The sequence below is a fragment of the Oreochromis niloticus genome, linkage group LG8, assembly GCF_001858045.2.
Source record: "Oreochromis niloticus isolate F11D_XX linkage group LG8, O_niloticus_UMD_NMBU, whole genome shotgun sequence".
Taxonomy (NCBI): domain Eukaryota; kingdom Metazoa; phylum Chordata; class Actinopteri; order Cichliformes; family Cichlidae; genus Oreochromis; species Oreochromis niloticus.
The window spans coordinates 6,317,933-6,341,278 of record NC_031973.2 but is presented as its reverse complement, the minus strand read 5'-3'; the positions used below and the strand labels follow the sequence as shown (position 1 = coordinate 6,341,278).

The 23,346-nt window shown below is 40.7% G+C and overlaps 1 long non-coding RNA gene across 1 annotated transcript; it reads right to left on the bottom strand.

Moving 5' to 3' along the window:
- Positions 1 to 321: 321 nt before the first annotated feature.
- On the bottom strand, positions 322 to 9,621 carry LOC112847665 (uncharacterized). The gene is made up of 3 exons (XR_003221366.1): positions 9,366 to 9,621; positions 9,094 to 9,159; positions 322 to 1,159 (listed from the first exon to the last, which is right to left on the bottom strand). It is a non-coding gene; the product is annotated as an uncharacterized LOC112847665 (long non-coding RNA).
- Positions 9,622 to 23,346: the final 13,725 nt, after the last annotated feature.

Below are 23,346 nucleotides of genomic sequence, written 5' to 3'. Positions count from 1 at the left end.
TCAGGGATATCTGTTGGGATCAGAAAATACAGAATTCAGCTTTAGGTGAGTAGAATCGATAGTTTAATGCTAATGGCATTTCCTGTTTTCTAGACAGTTATAAAAAAGAATTAATACTCTAAAATGTTGTTATCATGTCCAAAAAAAAAGAAAAATAGATTAATTTACAGTAGACAAATATAGAAGCTACACTGTTAAAAATACTGGTTAAAATAAAAATGATAATTTTAATGCAAATTGTTGGTCACAAATTAATTAAATTTCAGTTCAATTTTATTTGTATGGCACCAAATGATGAGGCGCTTTATAATCTGTTGCTCTGTGTTTACTATGCCAAGCATCAGCAGCAGTGCATGGGATGCCAGCAGTAGAGCTAATGTAATATAAAGGACGCTAACAATGAAAGGTTAGAAGTTTTCTTTGCTATTAAGTCAAAAAATATTGTGATGAAGTTCGTTCAAGTGCTTTGACAGATATGGGATATACTTGAGCCCCTATGCAACCCTACAATTGGATAAGTGGAAAAAAATTGATGGATGCATGGATGGGTACTGGACTCAGTAGATTTCTAGTAAATCTGTCAGTCTATCAACAAAAAACAAACTGTAGGAATGAACTGAAACTTATGTGCAGTGGCACCTTCACCTGTCTTAAAACAGATGCACAGGAACAGAAGAAAGTCTGCTGTGGTCAAGTCTGGCTTGGACATAAAGAAAAAGGTCCTGGTAATGGTCCTTTCTGTGGGACAATGATGTGCAAAACACTCATGGATCTACCCATTCAGATCACACTCTATCATTCAGGCCCAAGTGGTTGGTCAGCATCCAAGATGGTACGTCCAGCGGGATGCCCTGGAGGAAATGAGATCATCGGAACAGAGTGTGGAGTAAATGAGGTAAAACATGCCGATCCAACTCGCTTGCCCCTGCATCTGACCTGTTATTTCTTTCAACTGAAACTTGATTTTTACTGTCAGAGATGACTTCACTGATACCCCCTGCTTGTCTTTGAACACCTACGCTACCGCACCCAGCTGGTCCCATGCTCAAACAAAGATCCCACACATATGTCCATTTTAAGATGCTCTAAGGTCTGGTGAGCACGCTCCCATCATTCTCAGTCTGTCCAGCTTCCAAGCAACAGGCTCAATGAGGGACTCCTGGGAAGAAAAAGAGCAATAAGTGAGGTTTATAAGCTCTTTGCTTTTCTATTACTCCATACAAAGATAATAGAGAAAAGGGATAGTAAGGAAAAAAAAAGCTCATGAGCCAAGTTCTAACATTTTAGATCACACAGAACAGTTTGCACCTTATCCTGTTGATCCTTCTGCACACCCCAAAGTGGGGGAATTTGTGGGAGGAATAAAAAAGAGAACGTGTGTCCTTGTGCCAAGCATTACATCTTGCCTTAGTCACCAGCTCCCAAGCCTTCAGTCTTGGCCACATGGCCCAGAGGAGGACAGCCACTTAAACACATGATTTTTGTTTTCAACACAACCACAGACTGGAGGACGGGGAAAAAAAACTTTAAATTGGCATGAAGATGTCAGATTTCAGATCAAAAACTGCTGAAAGAGGAACACACATGCACAAAGATTTCCTGTTTCATCATCTATCTGTTTGCTTTCCAACTCAGCATCAACAGTATTATTTCACTATCATTGGTCTTAGATGTTCCTGCCAATATTTCCAATATGCATTATGATGTAGTGATGAGTGTGGCTGAATCTGAATGGCAATGAAAACATTTTTAAAACAGAAATGCTTTTTTCCTCAAATCAGAGATAGCTGGGAAAGCTGGTGGTTTGTGGACACACTGAAAAGAAAACACACAATTTTCTGTCTTTATGGGCATCAAAAGCCTCAAAAACAAAAAAGCAGGCATGGATGGCACAGTCCAAAGTATTCACAGCTACAAGCGATCTTTGACCACAAGGGGCATTGCTCTCAATCCCAGGGCATCAAACACATAACCTGCATGCAAAAGACTGACTTAAACACCTTGATATCATACATCTGTTTTTGGACTCAGTACTTTGAAGTTTCAACTTCAGCATTTTGGCCATGGTCATGGTTGATTTTTGGAACCAGAAGTTGTCCATATTTGGAAAAGAAGATTAAGTTATCAACTAACATAAGGAAGCTTGGGAAGCTAGGCTACTAAGCTGCATCCGCAAACTATGAGGTGCAATCAATGCCTTCTTCTTCTTGAAAAATGTTTTACTTGCTATGAAAAAGTATGCAACTCCCTGCCAGATCTGCTAAATCAAGAAATACTTTAAAAAGAGCTTGTCTGATAAAGTTATGTAGGATTAACTATCCCAAAACCCAACACATGATGCCACAACCTAAAGAAACTATAGAAGAGTTAAGAAACAAAGTCAGCCGTACTTGATGCATTGTGGATTCCCTGCCAGAAATCTTGAAGAATGTTGGGTATCAGTTAATGCCCTGAAGCTCAAGCACACTTAGATTATGCAGCAGGACAATGATCTGAAACACACCAGCAAATCCATTTCTGAAAAAAACAAACAAAAAAAAAGTTTTTGGATTGGCTTTCTCAAATTCTGGGCTTAAATCCGAGATGAACTTAAAAAACGTCCCATTCGTGCTCAAAAATTCTTCAGAAAAGGAAAGAGAGCCAAAACACTAAGTTACCACAAACACTTGATTAGTGGGCAATTAATTTTTCCCATATGGTCAAGTAGATTTTTAAGAGCCATTTTTCACTTAATTAATTAATTCCAAAACTGCATTTTATATTTACTCAGGTTATTTTTGTCCCATATTAAAATTTGTGTGATCTGAAACATTTAAGTGTGACAAATGTGCAAAAATAAAACCCCAAAACACTTTTTCAAAGTTGTGTAATTTCAGCCTCCAAAACTGGAGCACAAACTTCTTGGATGGGATATGCCTCACGTAAGGCCATATTATTCGCTCCGTAAGGCATAACATGGTAAGGAGGTCCACTTCAATGACTGGGATTGGCAGAGGAGAGGTTGAGCATGCAGCAGTTGGCTGCCTATTTTGACACAGCTGTCAATCAAAATGCCCTCCCTCCTCCTGCTATGACATGACAAACATGTTAATTTCATGGTTGGAGCTGAGCATTTTAGATGGGAGCCTTTGGAGCAGTGGTCATTAGAGGAAATGACTCTAGCATGAAGGTTTCATTTTTCAGCCCTGGAGGTTGCTGCTTTGATGCGCTTATTCACATCTAAAAGATACAAATTGTCCTTAGGTGTGTGAACTGTTATGCAGTGGGTTATAACATAAAAATGAGACAGGTCTTCTTCCAAGCTATTTGCATATGGACGCTTGTAAAAGACTGCTTAGAGTTCCATTTGAATACATTTTGTAAGAGTCATTTTTCTACTATTACAAAGCGATATATTTTAATCCAATTCGTTATGCTTAAACCTAACAAGGATTGGGCATTTCAGTTAATTATATTTCATATTCATTGTGTATTATTCAGCTAAGCAGCTTAGCGTTTTTGCCTCGGAGCAAATAAAGTTCCAGAGTTCAATCCTGGTGGCTGAGCCTTTTCTATGTGGATTTTAATGATCTTCCTTGTATTTAGTAGGATGGTGGTTACTGATATGAGTGAGACCAGTAACCTCTTGACTTTATGCTAAAAAATTAACATCCATGTGCTAGCGCCAAAAACTGCAGTTCCATTTAATGGCCACTTGGCTCCAAAATGAAGTAACTCCTCATACTCCCGTTTTAAAATGCCCAGCTTGATTCGATAGATGTACTAACACAAATAACTGAACCCGGCATCTGGCCTTACTAACTGGACTTATTAAATTGAACCTCAATGCCATTGAGTTGGTTCCTTTTGGAGCACTATTGATGCAATTATCTGACAGATAGTATGACTAGCCGTTCAAAAAGTTTATGCTTTAATTTTGTTGGTTAAATTATTAGTCTGTTACTGCAAATTAAAAGATATGTGTCCCTGTTCATGGATGCAGCTTGGTAACCAAGCTAGTTAGCATTTGCTGATTGTCACTCAATCCTTTCATCCTAATTTGTTCAGTTCTTGCTCCAAAAAGCTGCCATAGTGGCAGCCAAAAGATTAGATCTGAGGAAGTCTCTCGACGAATGTCAGTGCAGTTTTATTTTTTTATCTGGCCTTAATTTAAGATCACTTGATAAGAACCATTTGTTAGTAAACAATAGATATAAAATGGCCAAAAAATGCAAATCCAGAAGAGCTTGGTGTTCATTCTTGGTGAGACTGACAGGAATAGTAATGAGTTCACATTGCAGACTCATTTTAAAAGAGGCATCTTTAAAGAATACATATGTTTGATTAAAATGTTTAAAAAGTCCTGATTGATGTAGATACAATACAGACTGTGTAATCCAGATAAAATTTTTAAACAGTGTGGTTAGTAAAGTATAACAGGCTGTTCATCACATGTGTTTTGCAGGGTTTCTCATTGGGTTTATAGACGTAACAAAGCAAAATTGCACTTGACATAGATAGGGCTGACATTGGAAAGGGTTCAAACCATGCTATATCTAACAAACATGTTTGCTTGCAGTATGTGAGTGAATGAGTGGGTGAGTGAGTGGTATGGGAACAATTGTTCTGTGAAAAGCTCAAGGAACATACTTGCTGTCATGTGCAGCACAAACGTGGCCACAAAGTGCCCTAGATGTCTTTAACCCTGAGAGCATGTAAGGCTTTATTTTCTGGAGCAATGACAAAGTAATAATGATAATAGTGGGGCAAAACCTGCTTTGAGCAAGGATAACTGTTAAGACACAGTGTCTCAGCTTCAAATGAAACATGTAGTTCCTGTAAAGGTCCTGTGCCTGTAGGAAGTGCATTAAAGAGTATACTTTAGCCCCTTTATATGCAGAGGCACAAAGAAAAGCCATCACTTTGACAAAATATGTCATGAAACGGAAGGTCCCACCCATGCTTTACCTGAATCCTTTGAAAGAAAGTGTGCTGAACAGGATATCATTACTATTAAAGAGGAAACACGGCTTAACCAGTGCCAACAACATGCTTTTAAAAAATGTGAATGCCTTATTGTGTAGGTGGTCTTAGGCTGAATCTTAAAATAACAGGGTTTTACATGGTTCTCACTTCCCTTAGGCAGTGAGTTGTAGCACACTTGTCTTTAAAAGATTTTCACTTTCCTTGTAATCGAACATAAAAAAGAGGGTTGGCCCTCTCTTACTCGTCCATTAGTATTCTGTGAGGCAGACAAAGCGGCCACAGCAGAATTAATAGCCTTTGACATTTTCAACTTCCTTTCCAGAATCCAGTTTGATTGGTGGGGAGGTTTTGTGTGGGTGATGATAAGAATGCCGGAAGGCAGGCTGCTATTGCAAGTCCCCAGACAGCTGAGTTCATTAGTAATGTCTGGCAGGATAGGTCTTAACCTGAGTGCTCTTCTCTTCGCGTCCCCTTCTTTTTTCCCCTCTGGAGCAGAAAAATCCAAATTCCATTATATTTATCAACTAAAAGTAAAAGCCAAGGAATGAAATTGTGAAAATGCTTTCATGTAAAGCGAGCCAAGCTCAATAAACGAAGCATTTTTTTGTTGTTTGCTCCGTGTCGGTGCGCCAGGTTGGTCTTCAGGCCGTCTCAGTCATGAGTACGGTTTTTTCCCTGGGGATAAGAATGTGACTTGTAGCATTTCATCAGAATCTGGTCTGTGAAATGATGTAGGCTGATCAGCAGTGATGCATGAGAAACATATACAAGATGACTTGTTTCACTCCTATGTACTGATAAATACCATCTGCAGAGAAAACAAATACTTAACATCTGTGAAGGAGTTTCAAGCACTTCTTTTTTCAAGGAAATCTGTAGGAAATGTTCTGTGTGGTTCGGCTCTGGATGTTTTCATGTGATTAGTATTTTGTCAGCTGATACCGTGTTTTACACAAAATGTATTGCCATTACTTTTTTATTTACTTTCAATCAAACAACAGCAGCTATGCGGTTACACTTGTAACATGTAATAAGTATTTTTTTTCCTTAAATAGTATTACTGCAGATGTAGTTTTACTAAATGTAAGATATCGAGTTACTTTCCACTGACCCTGAGAGAACCTGAAACAAGAAACTGTATCATTTTATTAGATTTTCATGTGCCTGATTTTTCATTTCTTAGGTGGTCTGCCTGTTTTTCCACTAAAGCGAAACATGAATGGCTGTCTGCCTCTCTGTGTTAGCCTGGAATGGACTGGCAACCTCTCCAGGATGTATCCCACCTGAGTTTGATAAGCAGTTAAGACCTTAGTCATACAGGCCTAGTGTCCGCTCAGCAACCTGTGGCAACCCTTGTTCACTAGAGAAAAATCTGTACTCATTGAGGAGTTTTCAGATCCTCCTTGTGATTGATTTGAATACTAGCAAATTGCTGTAGTTGCCCGTAGCTTGCATGGACCATACGACAGCCAGACTATGGATCATTTCACCCAACCTTACCAACACCACCAGGCAGTACAGGTTGTGTACACTAGTCATACTAAGTTCATAGTAGGGTGTACTATCACCACCTGTTTTCTCACTTAAAGCAGGGATATCAGTTTAAGAAGATATCATATGCTATTTGTAATATGTCATTTCTGTACATAGGCTACATCCACACTAGCCCAGATAAATTTGAAAACAGTGTATACAGCTGAAAACGCTGTGTCCAAACTATCTTTTTTATGCGTTTTCACAGAGTTGTGCGTCCACACTGAAACTGCCGAAAACGCTTATGTTCCAGTACTGCGCATGCGTGAAACGCAAGACGATTCGACCTGCCGTCTGCCGTTTATTTACTTTCCGGCTCTTTGAAACGTCGCAGCAAAATGTCGAGGAAAAGCACCGAGTTTTTTAAATGGACTAACAATGAGGTGGAGTTGTTGCTGCGAGTGACACAAAAGTACAAAGTTGCAAAAGTGAGTGAGAGTTAAAGAATTTGAAGAAAAGCTATCTGGAGCATGTACAAACTGATATTAATCTTTAATAGGGCTGTCAAAACTGAGAGCAAACAAAACAACTGCTGTATAATGCCCTCCGCTATCTTTAATTGGTCACATGACTGCATCACATGACTAAAATGTGTCATCATTTTCGAAAAGGCTCCAGGTTCGCTGTCCACACTGCGACGCGAAAACGGCGTTTTCAAATGTATCTGCTTTGGAGAGCGTTTTCCTTGACCGAAAACGCCGTCTCAGTGTGGACGGAAGGCCAAAACGGAGAGGAAAAGATGCGTTTCCAAACTAAAACGTATTAGTGTGGACATGGCAGTCGTTCAACTATAAGTGAGCTGGCATTTCTTGTCACTTGCTATATTTGACAGTGCTAGGACTGTTAAGTCTGCTATGATGACCAAACAAAGGGGTTAATCTTCTTCTAAAGTGCCTGCAATCTGAATAAAAGTTACCACAGGTCACTATAGACCCTGATCCTGAATTTAGAGGCTGCAAATTGTCCATTATTGCTTCATTTAGGTTCTTTTCGTGGCTGTTTGTCTGTGCTGCACACACACAAATCAGAAATTGCTGGTTGTTGATTTGCAGTTTCTGGTTGGAAATGTTCAAACTACAGTACCCTGCTTCCTACCTTCCAGCATGCTTTATGTTTTAAAAACCTTACACCTTGCAAGCCAACCTGCTATTCTTCACATCTTTGTAAAGCTGCCACAGCCAAACCTCAGGAATTTAAATTACCTTGCACAGCTCCTCACCTCCTCTCTCCTCTCCTCCAAACTTCTCACACCCTTCCCTCTCCCCTCTACCAGTCAGCCATTTATAAACACTCCTCCTGCTCGCCCGTCGAATGCAGCTCAAGACAAATCACACCACATATAAACAGGAAAGTCAGTGAATAGACCTGAACCCCCTCCGTTTTACATGCCAGCCACCATGCCGTCTGTCAGTCAAAATGTGCTGACCCATAAAGAGCCCTTCGCATGCGTGTGATGTTTATAGTGTTTTATTCCTGTGTTTGATCTTCACGTGTCCTGGATCTTCTTTTTTTTCCTTCTGCATTTATGGAGCGAGGAGCGTGTGAGAATGATTGTGGGAGAGTGTAACAGTTCTCGACAGAGGAATATCTGTCACAGGGGAATAACAGCTCTGTGGTCACATTCACAGTTAAAGGAAAGTGTATTAGATGGGAGGATTTGCAAGGGAGTTTGAAGTTTCCAGTGAAGATGCTGACTACAAGGCTACACATGCAAACACAGTTTGATTCATCCATTAATACCAGACGTTATTTTTGCTGCCAAACAAAGATTCATAATTTTGATCAGAATTTCCATACACCTCCCGAAAATGACCGTCAGAGTCCTGAATTTCAGACACTTCAAATGCAAATCAACATTGCGGAATTTCCAAAAACTGTGGCTGTCCTCCTGTAAAGGACGGGTTCTGTGATGCATTTAAAACTGAGGTAATGTTCACCTCGCAGGGTGTGTGCAGAAAAATCTTCATTTCTACAAAATACAATCATTTCACGGCTTGTTTGCTTATTTTTAATTTCCATGTGATTAGTCATATTTCTATAGTGGCAAGGAAATGGATTATTATTATTCGGACCAAATATTTAATGTTCCCATTATTTAGGCGAGCACATAAACAAATGCGTCATCAGCAATTCATTGCACATACAATAACATGGAGGCTGTTTCCCACAGTGAGGCCGGAGCTGGCAGCGGGGCTCACGTCTGCCTCGGAGCTGCTGGGACGGAGCCAGCTTGAGGTTCAGACCACCGCAGCACTAATGCACAAGCAGACCACCAATGCAGAGTCCGTACTGTATACGACAGTACACATGTGCATGCACACAGCAGTACATCTGTGGTCACTGAAGACACATGTGCTCAGGGTGTTGATGTTAGTGTTACACTTGATTTTACCTTTCCTCATAGCTCAAACCTTTTCTGTTTGTCACGTATTGAACTTCTTGTTTCCCCATTTAACATATTAACTCTATGACCAATACGGGTTCAGACAGTAGTGGTCAATGAGACCGGTCAATGATGTTTGGAATGAATGTTCATTCAGAGTAAGAGAAATAAAGAAAAATCTTTATATATTTTTGCCATTACTGTCACCGTACCTCTTGTAACCCCCTTTACTTATTTGTGTCATCGGCTTCTTGTTCAGTCTTGCGAGACTTGGGTTTCTGTGGGAGAGACAGAGGTAGCGTTGGCAGGTATGACTGAATAGTTACTGTGGGTTGTGAGTTTAGAGGTCTTACTTGAGGGGGTGTCAAAATTTAGTATTTTAGTGTTTCTGAGAGAGGATTTGTCTGAGGGCAGGCTGGAATCTAAGGAAGGCTTGACAGATGCGGTGGAGAGTGGGCAGGCGAGTATTAGAAGAAAGATTTACCGGCAAATAGCAGAAGACTGTGGTTACGGAGGGTATCCAATCTGGCTGTGAGCTGAGAATTCCACAAGGTGAGGCAGATGGGTTTTACAGGTAAGTGGACTGAAACCTTTAGGGGGCAATAAGGCATAGGAAACAACAAGTTTTGCCAGTTTACCATCATAATGCTTGGGACAAACTGGCAGAGAATCAGTTCCTCAGCCGATCTTAAATACCCCAGCCCGCTGATGAGTGAATGAATTGCAGATGTGCAGGGAAAGCCAAGGAACAGCGGCTCCACCCAAGGGGCGGAGATGAGACAAGATCTGCCCACCATTCCACCTGAAGAGAAAAAATTACAGAAAAACACCACACCTGCCCGGACCCTGACAGACACTTCTGCCAGTTAGAATAAATTGTTAAAGTCTGTCTTACTTTCACAGTTTCCACAGAGTGGAAAAAACACTCAGAGAAGATTTTAACTTATTTTGAAAGATCAACTTGATCTAGCTAGTCAGGCCTAGCCTTTCACGTCTTGTGTTTTTTTTCTCAGCAGCTGGATTTCTGGTCAAACTGGCGTTGTGGGACTCAAACTCCACCATGTTGGTGTTTCATATACTTTTGAGATTTACTGTAAACTGGAGGCTCACTTTAGCTTGAATCTGTGGCAGGCTGAGAAGTGTTTCATGTGCCATATACCAGCTAACCCAGGCTGTAGAGGACCAGGACAAAAATCCATCACCAGCTGTACTGTAAGATAAAACATTCAGAGTCAACAAGTAAATGAATATATTACTCAGTTATCTACACTTACTAACCACTCCATTTGTGTGTCCAGCAGAGCATGCCATCTACACCTTGCTAGAAGTGGCACCCATGTGGTCTTCTGCTTCCTACGTCAGGATTTGATATGTTGCGCATTCAGAAGATGCTCTTCTCCATACCTTGGTTGTAACAAGTGGTTGAGTTATTGTTTCCTTTGTATAAGTGCTTTCTCCAATTCTCCAGTGATTTCTGAGAACAACAAAGCATTTTTGACCCAAAAACAGCCACTTACTGCATATTTTCCCTGTTTCGGATGATCCTCTTTAAACCCTAGAGATGTTTTTGTGGAAAAATCCCAGTAGAGCAGCAGTTTCCGAAATACTCAGATCAGTCAGTCTGGGACCAAAAACGATGCCACGTTCAAAGTCACTTAAATCGCCTTTCTTTCCCATTCTCACGCTCATTTTGAACTTCAGCAGGTCTTCTTGACCATGTCCACATGGCTAAATGCACTGAGTTACTGTCATATGATTAGGTATTTGCCTTAAACAAGCAGTTGCACAAGTGTACCTAATAAATTGTGAGTACAGTCAGCGTGCTTGTCACAGAAAACTTAAACAGACACTGGGTGCACGGGTAAAGTAACATTTAAATCACTGGTATGACTCAGGAAACCACTCTCTTTGTACTCTGTGTAAAATGTTCCCACTTTAGGATGTTGCCACTGTTTAAAAGTAATTGCATCATTCTGTTTTCGAGAGCAAAAAGGTCATGACCAGGCAGCTTGGTTTTGGTCAACATCGTGACTCAAGGGAGTCATACACAGCATGGTGATGTCACCTTTAAGGGCCTCCTACACATTCCTGGATCAGACCGAAAAACCCCAGCTGAAATATATACAACTGCACTCCCAATGCACGCAATTGTCACTGGCAACATTTACACACTCAGCATAAACCTGACATGCTGCCCACAGGACTCAGGCTGTATTGACATTGTAACACACATCTGGTTTTAAGTATTTTGTGGCACAGATGTGGCCTCTTAATAACATCCTACAATAGGGGAAAAGAATCAGGTTAATGTGGTTTCCTCATTTATATTATCAGTCAGGAAAGTCTCACAATCATGAGATATCTATATCTAATAGTAACAATAAATCTTCCAGACTGTGTGCACATCTGATCTGAGCGTAGATTAAAAAAAAGACCCTAAAACTCAACTCTTGCCCATTAAGACAATCCACTTTGAAACGCAAAAGCATATTTGAATATGACATTTCCGCTTTGGTACAGCAAAGAGTTAAAAATCTAAAAGTTTGGACCTGTGTAAATAAACCCTAGTTAAGACAACAAATAACATATCTGATATGTGTCACTGAAATGGAGGGTAAGAAAGAGATTTGAGTCTGCAATGCAGCCACAGCGGAGCCGTTGTATCCTGTGTCATCAAGATTAACAGCTACTCTGTAGTATGGATGTAGCCTCTGGGAGTGGGAAAGTGTGTTGTGAAGTTATTGTAGCACTTCAGTTCGTTTCGTGGGAGACTTTCCAGAGAGTAGAGAAAGGCTGCAACGAGACCCCACCGGTCACTTCTTCATTTTTATGTTGTGACAATCGGTAATCTGAGTGAAACATATCGACCGTGTGGGAATGGCGAGCAACTCTACTGCTCTGGTCATCTGGTTTCGCATCTAAATCAAAGGTTTGAACGGGACATGTCAAGAGAGAGATTGCGATCCTTCTTTTGCGAGTGGTAAAGCAGCAAGGAACCAGTTTGATAAGATGTTCTATTTTGTTACCATTATCCTCGCAGCGGAGCAGTTGAGTCATCGTCATCCCAGAAAGTCTCTAATCCTCAGAAGACAAAGCAGAGTGTACCAAAGTGTGAGTGTGCATGCCTGTATGTAGGTGGTTGCTTCTTTGCTGTGTGTGAGTGTGTGTGTGTGTGTGTGTGTGTGTGTGTGCGCGTGTGTGTGTGTGTGTGTGTGCTATGTTTGGGGAAGCATTTAGGGAAAAATACTCATGTTCCGATTTGATCTAAGATATTTCCTTTTCGGTGGGTTGCTATTTACAGAACTACTGTAATGACTCAGAGCACAAACTCCAGCAAGCATGCCGATACCCATCACCAGAGCCTGGCAAACAGCCAAGTCTGAGCTTTAGACTGGGTGCACAGACGTGCTGTGCGACCTCTAAATAACAGTATTATTGTCTGGATTATTAGGCAGTATAGAGGGGGTGGAATACAATAACAGTTTAGCATTTCTTGTAGTATTGTTGAAGGTAACAGACATTTATTTGAAGCAGGCATTTAGTGGTGGCAGACTCTTATTTCAAACTTCCTCTGTTTGGTCAATTTAAGTTCAATGCCTCTTTCCAGTCTCCTTCCATTTACCCTCTCAAAGTCAAAGCATAACAGTATTAATACTGAGGTAAGTAAGACTGATCACTGCCTGGCTTTAGTTTCTCGTTCCAACTCTTTAATATAAGCAAAGCATCCCTCTGAACATACCGGTCTGCACTACCATGGGGGTGATATCACCTCTGCTACCCACTGCACACATTGTGTCACAGCGTCACTAATTTAAAATATATAGGTAAATAAAACAAAACCGGTTTCTAGTTATGATTTTCAACGCTGTAAGTTGTATGGATTTTTTTAATTTTGTTTTTTAGAAAAGACTTATTTCAAGTGTCCTGTTAGAATAATGTTATTCCTGCTGAGGTTACCAGCGATTTTCAAGAAAGATCACTGGCCTAGCTGGAGTATCTCGATTCAAATCTAACATGGTTAATGTAATCAACACAAATCCTTTTGAAAGGTTTAATAGGTACAGAAATGCTAAAAAAAAATTGGTCATTTAACCCTTTGGCAGGTGGTTGCTTGGCAGCATGATTTGATATAAAGTACTGTGCAAAAGTCTTGAGTCACCCTCCATTTCTTTAAATTTTGACTCATCAATTGTTCAAGCCTAAAAAAGGGATGAAGAGCTTTGATGATTTCAAGTCACTATGGGCAAAATAACTACGAAAAATAATTTTTTAAACTGCATAAATAGAATCAACAATTAACAGTTTCTTTTCTTTCCTTTTACAAAATTCTCCCATAGATTTCAGTTTAGGATTCTCAGCCTTAATGTTTAACTTTAGTCTTTTTACATGGCTTTTGTTGTGGAACTTTTGAAGGTCTGCATTTAGGCACAAGCTTTTTCTTGTTGGTGTTCATCAAAGACCCAGCTTTTGTTTGAAAAACAGTTTTTATTAGAGAAGGTAGGAAATGAGGCACCCTACATAAAGGACATGTAAAACAAAGAGAGGTTACTCTGCAGGCATTTTTTAAGGGAATAGCTTAACATTTGGGTTTATTTGCTCTGTTGCTGAAACAGTAAAAATACACTCACCAACCACTTCATTAGTGGCACCTGTTCATCTGCTTGTTAATTTCTAATCAGCCAATGACATGGCAGCAACTCAATGCATTTAGACATTTAGATGTGGTCAGGACGACCCGCTGAAGTTTAACCCAAGCATTGGAATGGGGAAGAAAGGCGATTTAAGTGACTTTGTATATGCATGGTTGCTGGGTTGGTCTCAGTATCCAGAAACAGATGATCTGGGATCATACTGGGATTTATCCACACAACCATCTCTAGGGTTTACAGAGAGTGATCCAAAGAGAAAATATCCACTAAGCAGCAGTTTTTTGGGGAAAAATGCCTCGTTGATGTCAGAAGTCAGAGGAGAATGACTACGCTGATTGCCGCTGATAGGAAGGCAACAGTATCTCAAATAACCAGTTGTTACAACCAAGGTACGAAGAGGAGAATCTCTGAATGGCAGAGCAACAGAACGCCACACAGGATGCAACTCCTCTCACCTAAAAACAGGAAACTGAAGCTACAGTGAATGAATCACCAAAAGAAGATTGAAAAAAATATTGCCGGCTTGGACTGCTCTCATACTATTAAGGTATAGTCAGGTTAGCTTTGCAAAAACAAAAGAAGAAAAGAACCTGGATCCTTTCGAAATGCACAAGAAATTTTGCATGACTATTTCTTGGCTGTGAGCATTCACTTTCCTGGGGTCTTGTTGTCACTTTGCGGTCCCCGAACAACCAGTGGAGCTTAAAAGGTGCTTGTATGCAGGTTTTTATGGACAGAGCTATACTAACGGTTTCCTCCCATTTCCAGTCATTTTAAGATAGACTAACTGGCCACTGGTTGGAGCTTAATGTTTAACAGACATGAAAGCAAAGTCTGTTGCCATAATAAGAAAGTGCATTTCCTAAAGTGTTCAACTACCTTATTGCTCATTGAACTAACAGATGTATTTTGTCACAGGTACCTGCAGTTCACTGCACAGAGGGACTTTTATGCAGCAAACAACTGCACTCACACAGTGACACACACATATAGGACTTACACCTTACGTTACGTTCATCAATCATCCTTTTTCTACACGAGTGTCCACTAGGATTGGGTCTTAATGTCGGTTATGAAATCTGGGCCATGTGTTGTAAACCAATATTAGTGTACAGTCCCTTGGCCTTTCAGACTAGTTTGGTCCTGCGCCTAAGTACTCCTCAAAATCAAATCCATTTATAATGCAGCGGGGCATGAACATTTGCTTTCCTTTAAAGGCCAGAGCTGGAATGGAGAAAGCGTCGTTAAAACCACCCTGCCGACTTGGTGTTAAAGCGTGCATCATTCTCCTGAAGACATGACCGACCTAAATTTTAATGAATGTTCATATTTTTAAACTATTTACAAGCTCAGAAGTAAATTCACTGCAGTCATTCTGTAAGCACTTTAAACTGAGTCCAGTCCATAGAAATATTTATATCATTGATGATGATGGCAGTGGATGGATATACTAACATTGGTTCCCTTTACAATGACGCCCAGTCTTTTAAAATGGAAGAAATGTTGATCATTTTATTGCAACAAAGAAAGCACATACACATGCCATGTGTGATCACATCTATTTAGTAACCAAAGAATACACAGAGTAGCTTTCCTGTAAAATGTTATTCTGTCTAATAAAGACTAAAATAAATCTTTAAAAAACAACAAAAGAACATGGGCAATTGCTGCACGGAAGACTCAAACTGATGATCTCTCATACTAAACAGTCTTGTCATGAATTTATTATCTTTATAAGCTAGAAGTTTTTGTTTCTTATTGCTAATTGTTAAATAGTTTAATATTTAGCGATCTAAGAGACTCACAAAGAGGCTGTCCAGCAGGATCCAACATCGGCAGAACTTTCATTTTTGGAAATATTTTACAAACCAAGACAAAACGTGAACAAAGTCAACAGTTATTCAGTTAGTCAGTCACTCAAAATCTTGGGTATGAACATGGAGGTATCTAATTGATCCTAAATGCTTTTTATTTTGGCAAGACCAAACAGTTCACCTGCACTACCACATACTTTACTTTAATCATCTTATTAGAAACTTTATTGCAATTCAACAAACAGTCTTAATGTCTTAAAGTAAGCCAAGTTTCTCTTAGGAGGAATGCTTCATTTCCAAGTACCTCTTTAGCTTGTGGCACCATGTTAGTATAAGCCAAACTCCACAGGCAGATTATACACTCTGGCTAAGCACTATAAATGTTCCCAGTCTAGCAGAGGCAAAAAAGACAACCGGCTTCTTTTGGTCGATTTGCTGCTAGACAGGGCCGTGCTGTGTCACGCGACATTAATGCTTAACGATCCAGGTTTTGGAACACTTTGGAACACAGGTCTTAAAATCTTTATTTTCAGTTACCACCAAAGGCTGAAAGTAGCGAGGTTCCAAACTCAAAACGACCATCATTGTGGCGTTAATCTGAGAAATATGTACAGGAAGATGCAATGTGTCATTTTCACAGCATAATGTGACAGTGATGAGATCGAAGGTTTGGAAGACGTGGGGCTCTGCAGGGTGTGAAGCTGTGGTCAACAAATGACAAATTAGCATTATTTATTTACTAACACATGCCTGCAGCAGCTGCTCTGTTGGTGTATGACTTTTTTATGGATGTACTTTTTTAAGTGAGTTACAGAGCAACAGATCCTCTTTGATATTAAGGATGAATTTGAAAGCCTCTGTTTTACAAACATGAATGTAGATTTACTGTAATCTCTATGCTATATGTTGTGCTTTTGCATTCAGCTTTGAATACACACGTGTATTCACTTACTTTGTGTTTTTACCCCACTTGGAGGCCATGTTCAAACCCACCCTGTGGGGTTTCCCAGGACAGACCCCTCCCTGACACCACACCCAGGCGAGAAGACAGGGGAGCAAAGGAGGGTCCCTGCCTGACAGCACCGGGGAATGACTCCCTCCAAATGCTATGCAGGGTGACATCTGCAAACCATAACAACCTCTTTAAAACCCCCCAAAAATGTGAAACAAAGAACAGGGCTGTGGCCTTTTCTGTTCACATAATTACGCCACGGGATCTTCGCAGAGAGGAGGATGCAGAAAGAACAAGAGAAAAAGAAGAAGCATAAATTAATAAGATGTCACATTTTTGTGAAGCATTTAGATTATATGCACGACGTTCACCAGAAGTATCATCGTATTGAGTGATTCAGTATGTTGGTTCTGAATTTTCCCTAATGTCACCTTTGCCCGGGATGCTATTTATCAAAATTATTTGAAACTATTGCTCTTATGCTTTTTTGCAGAGATCCAATCAGCTTTGACAAATGCAGACTATTATGCTCCCTCTTTGATACTATCCAAGTGAGTCTGAAGGAAATTCACTCTGCTCCACGATGGCATGGCCTCTGAAATTCCACTGCCTGTTCCCTCCCCCTGTAATTGTTCCAATTGTGTGGGTGCGCCGAGTCATGGCAGATTTGGAGCTTGGACAGTCCTTAGACTGAGGCTGGCTCCTTCAAGGATCAACTCCATCAGACGCCAAAGCAGCCTGAGGACTTAATGGTTCACAGCCACGGCATTTGGACACAGACCAGTTATACCCACTTGTGTTTGTTACAAAACAGCTGATAAAATCCTGAGGATGTGGTTTTGTCTGACTTAAACTGTTATCCAAATTCCTGAAGATTTTTTTAGATGTGCCACTAATATTCAAATTTTTAAAAACTTATATAATATATTTTATAGAACATCTGATATAAAATCCAACAAAAAATCTCAAACCTCACAGACAGTCATCACAGTGAAAGACAAGGCGATGCCGAGTTAGACTGAACTTGGATAAAGTTTGCATGTCTGACCCGCAGAGGGAGTGGACAGGATGCCTTATCTCTGTTAACTCAGTCGAGGATCAGTGTCAGAAATGCCAGCAGGCGTCACCAACGGCTCTTGGCATTTCCCAGTGCAACCCTACCTCAGTGGCCGACTTACAGACAGCTGAGAAGAACCTCCGATGCTAAGACTTCACCTTGATTTCCTCCTCCCATTTCCTCCTCTGTTGTTATTTTGATGAACACATGTAATTGCAGTGTACTTTTCCCCTTTCCCTCATGAACGGGGAATGCCCTGTGGATTCATAGGCATTGAACCCTAATAGGGCTAATGGTAGTGGTATACCTAAATTACCTCCCTCCATCCAAGAGGGCTGCTGTGTTTATGTCTACTGCCTTGGGTAAACTGTCCTGTCATTTATCGGGGTGCATGTTTGTTGTACTATGCAGCTCAACAGCAGATCTTTATCAGCATGGCCAACTGACCTGTCTAGCCCATGCAGACAGTAATACAGAGTAGTGTTTTTTTAGCCCTGAATTTAGGGACCACTGTTTAGCTAGAAGCTAGATATTAAAGATTAAAGTTGGAAATAGCCAATATAAGAAAAAATGTCTAGAAAATAGCATTATTTAAACCAATATGCTCTCTGGGGTATCATGTCAGTATGATCTCAGGGTAAATACTGCAGTTTTAGCCAAAATAAGATTTGGGTATAGTCTTCTTCATTGCTGGTGCCTTGGTGCACTGATTGTGACAGTACTGGACCCAGGAAGCAGATGGTCCCACTGGAAAGGGCAAAGAAAGTTTGAGATGAGGCTGTATAATTTGTTTTGGGGGTTTTTCAGGCAACATCACATTAAAAACAGGCAAGGTGGGGCCTTGGAAATCACTGCATGGACACGGGAACACTTCTAGAAATCAGTATGTGTTCACTGTTTCATCCACAAATGCAGGTTGAAGAGCTGTCATTCAAAGAAGGAGCCATATATAAACATGATCCAGAAATGCCACCCGCTTCTCTGGGCCAAAGCTAATTTTAAAATGATTGAGGCAAAGTGGAAAACTTTAGTGAGACAAATCCAAATATGAAATTCCATACTGTGTCCTATATATCCCAACCGATGATGTCTTCTTCAGAGAAGGCCGTGCATATTTCAACAGCTAATACAACAGCATGGCTTAATAATAGAGCCGTTCAGAGTGCTGAACTGGCCTGCCTGCAGTCCAGACCTTTCACCAACCCAAAACATTTGGATTCATCATGAAATGAAAAATGTGGCGAAGAAGAACCGGGACTGATGAGTCAGCTAGAACCAAACAAGGATGGGACAGCATTTCTCTCCCAACAATCCAGCAGCTGCTCTCCTCTGTTACCAGATGTTTTCGAGTTGTTGTTAAAAGAAGAGTGGTAAACATGGACATGTCCCAACTTTTTGAGCTGCACAGATTCAAACTAAACTAACATTTTTTCTTAAAATGCTACATTTCAGTCATTTGATGTTGTCTGTGTTCTGTCATGAATAGAATATGGATTTGTGACATTTGAAAATCATTATATTATTTATTTATAATAATTAATTTCATTTTACACACCCTTTTTGGTGGGGGGTGTTGTAAATATTTAGCCTGAGAGAAAGAGAGGGATGCCATGCAGCAAAAGGTCCATAAAAATAAGAGCAGAGAGAATCAACTAGCCTCTACCTGTCAGCTGAGTTATTTGCACATTATCAAGTATGTCAAGTGCATGCACAGACAAACGTCTAAAACCAACAAGGTGATTATTTGCTTTTATGTGGTTATGAAGCCTTTAATTTCTCATGAGCTGTCAGTGTTAGACTGCATTTATACAGGGATAAAACAAGCGTGACATAGTGTGCTAATTAACGAGTTTTAAAGGTGCTGCCAGGTACATTTTAATCACCTTGGGCAAGTTGTTTCCTCTTTCATTCTTATGTAAAGCTAAGCTAAGCACCGTGTGCTTCTTGCTTTGTAACCACATGAACACAACATGAACACAAAATAAACTCCGCGTGAAGCAAGCAGTTAAATAGGAGAGGACAGCCTCTTGTGTGATTTTCTTTGCAGTGATGTTGTAGCTGTGTGTTCAAATCTCCAAAACCAACTTGGAGAGCATATTATTACAAAGACGTTGCCAAAACTGTTAAAATATGACCCAATTCCTAATAAACTGGAATTTTCCCCCAAAAGTAACTTATATGGTTGTGTGTCCTGAGGCAAATTGATTAAAATCAAATTTTTAACACCTGGCAAGTATGACCACAGTTTATGTGATGTATTATTTCTTTTATGCAGAGCTGCTTCTCCCAAGTGTGATTAGGTCATATTTGTTAAAGTGAAGGCCAAATGACAAAGCCCAACCAAGTGCCAAGATGTTTTTGAAAAACAGTTGTGGTGTGGTATTCATCTACGTCAAGCAGTGACTTTACATTTGACGACATGTTATTGTTCTACTTCAAGCCGAATTAGGCTGAAGTAGTAGAGAAAGTTCAAAAATGTGTCCGCCAGACTCCCTGTTCCCATCGTACAGAAGTCATGCTTATAAACCACCACTGCGAATAATAACCCAAATAACACTTCCGACCCCAGCGAGAATGAAAACAAAAAGTAGGAGAAGGAACCACAGCTCGGTTCCTCGTTGGCCTTCACACTGGTCTCTTCCTCAGGAAACCGTTTCTCCCTCATGGCTTCAATGTTGCATGTAGTTTGCTCTTGCCAGCGAGGAGGAGGAATAGTTACACTGACAGATGTGATGTGAAGGCCCGCATCAGCAAAGCCTTGTTAGGCTGCAGAGTCACATCCTCCTGCGGTGCCTGCCGCTGACCTGAGGTGACCCCTGGCTGCCCCTCCTCTCTGCAGGATCCATGTGAACGCACTTTGCCTCCATGAATCCTGCTGTTGACACCAAGAGTGGTGTTGAGGGAAATCCTTTGGAATAGAGCTCGTTCTAGCACACTGAGAAGAGAAGGGAAGGCCCTTTGTTTAATTTTGTCTCGGTTGCATATGCTTCTTTTCTCACCAGCACAAGGCTGTTTCCTCTTTTGCTTCTACTTTTGGAAGACAAAGAAAGCATAAAAAAGACTGGCGTCCCTTTTCCTGCTCTTGTCCTGTCTATCTTGTGAGTTTGAGACTTTCTGGCCTCAACAATGGATGAAACAATAAACACTGCTCGGAGAATACATGAGATTTACTCGGCAGTCCGCTGCAACAATGAGGGAGTGAAAGCTACATATCACTGTAACCTAATAAAGAGAAGTGCGGACAACAAGATGAGGGGAGATGTGAGCGGACAAGATGAGACAAAAATGAAACTTGAAAAGAGGAGATGAGAGGAAGAGAGATGAGATGAGAGGAAACCAGATGAGGAGATTGGAGGAGAAGACAGGATGGGAGAGGAGATGAGAACCGGCAGAAAGATATGAGCAGAGGAGAGGAGTTGACACGAAAGGAGACGAGAAGATATGAGGGGATATGAGAGGAAAAGTACAGGAGTGTTTCCAGGATTTTTTTTAAGGGTATGGCACCGAGGGGACGGCAGGAAATCCAGTGCATAAAACGCTCATTTTGTTTTTCAGTCTCGTGTGCAGCCCTGTGACATCATACAGATGGCAATATGTGAAAAGCGGCGCTGCACATCATTTTGTGTTGGATAAATTGGTTTGCAAATCAGCAAAAAAGTATTTCATAATCCTACCAAAGTAATACAGCAGGTTCTTGAATTAGTTGCCTCCTCCTGACAGGGGGAGGCAACTAATTCAGATTTTTAAAAAGGCACCCAGCTGTAAAGAAGCCTGTGAGAAAATGGCATTCTTATCCATTGAAGTTTGACCTCAGTAAACACTTTCCTGATGAGTTTTTGCAATGCAGCTTGATAGTTTAAGCAGGAGTATTATGGTATCCATTAGTTTCAAAAAGGAGAATAAAGCAGTGTGTGCTTTGGGGAAGAGCTACACTTTGGTGTTAATATATGACTGTACTTTGATTTTACAGTCAGATTCATCGTTTCCTATCCTATCCAGATTCAAAATACCAGGATGATCAACAGCAACATTGCTCTCCTTCACAACAGGACTAACCAACTAGATGACATAATGATGGCCATGTTAAGCTTTTAAATATAGTCGATAGGTGCATATCAGGTCCTAGCATAATCTAATTTGATCTTGACAAAACCTAATATATCTGCGGATGGTTGGCTGGTCACAGATCGTTATTGATCAGCTGAAAACTGTTGGATTTTGATCAGTGGCTGCTGAAAGTGTGTTTTCTAGGGTGAGAAGGGACACGAGAGCAAGGAAACCAGATAAGGCTCAGAAATGAGCAAACGCGTCCACTAGATATAACTGTGGTGGAAAAAAAACTGAAGATGAGAGGATCAAATGGAGGAAAGCAAGACAAAAAAGGGGAAATAAGAGTAGAGGAAACAACACTCACGGGACAGGAGATGTGACAAAAGGAGACAAGGCTGGACAAGCAGAGAGGAGGGAAGATCGGAGAAGAGGAAAGGATTAGAGATGCGACAAGCAAATACAAGTGGAGACAATGGGGGACTATAAATAGGATAAGAAAGGACAAGAGGAGTTAGATAAGACTAACAAGGGTGTGCAAAAGCGGATTCTCATGCTCAGTCTTGCTTCATTTTCTTCATTCCAACTAATTTCTTTGCTCCCCAGTGACTGGCCTGATCCAGGTTGAGGAGTCCTGGAGTTAAGGTCTGCCTCAGAACCTGCAAGGTCTGCAGGAAAAGGTGATTGAAAACATGTGAGATGAAGCAAACCCTGGAAAAAGTTTTTCATATGACCTAACCCCAGAAACCTTAGCAGACAAAAAATCTGGAGAGGATGAAGAGGTCCCAGTGCCCCACCGGAGCATAAAGAGGCACAAATTAGAAGAAAAAAGAAAGAACTGTATTTATATTTATACACGTGGCTGGAATAAAAATGTGAAATGCAGGTACCAGTACACACACTTTCTACACATACACTTGTGGTGTGTTGAATTACTGAGAAATGTGATCAAAGTGACATTATTAGGAGGCTCTGGTATCAATTATACATCCCTCTGTTTGCTCATGACAACACACTCCTCCCTCGGTGACTTTATACCGTGGTTTTTTTATAATATGACACACGCACATCAGATGCTATATCTGCATGGCAGTCGGTGGAATCAGTGACATGTGTGAGTGTTAGGAATGTGACGGACGGTTTTCCAAGAGATTCACAATGAACCGGAACACCGCAAGATTTCTCTAAGCACTGTGTCATTGTTACCTTGGGAGGGAAATCCATCCTGCAGAAGTGCATGTGTGTGTGTGTGCCACACAGTGAAATTCACAGAGGTTTAGAATCTCTCACTCTCTCTCTCACACTTGCACACACACACAAACACACACTCTGCCCAAAGTCTTTTGTTTGTTTGTTTTGGGTGTAACACTGAAACCATGGTGCCTGGCCACACGTCCCTGCAGTTTCAAATAGCAGGCAGACATACCAATCCCAAGTGGTTGTCTTACAATATCTCCCACCTATTTTTCCTCTTTCTTATTGTCTCTCTTTCTTTCTTTTTTTTTACTCTCGTTCACACCCTCCCCACCCCTCACACCCACATATACAAACGTACACAACGCACACTGACAGATGAGAACTGGCTTCTCTGGAGCTGGCGAAGCACCGCCGCCGCTAAGCTAATCACACTCCGGCACCGTTCTCAGTGAACTCAACTGTTCCAGTGGTGTGGCCAAACTCCCATCTCCATCACCACTGCTGCCACCTTCTTTCTTTTAATGTGTCATGCAAAAGAAAAAAACAAGAAAAAAAACGCCCTGCCATCGATACCAAGAGCTGAGGTGTAGCCAGAAAAGTTTTTCTGTGGGTGGCCCAGATGTCTGTGTGACTGTGTTGGGAAAATAACTTGGAACTTTTAATCAGTTAGTCATTACGTAGTCATTAAACCAACTCATTAAAATTTCATTGAAATATCAGTTTCTTTTATTTTTTCCCCTATTCTAACC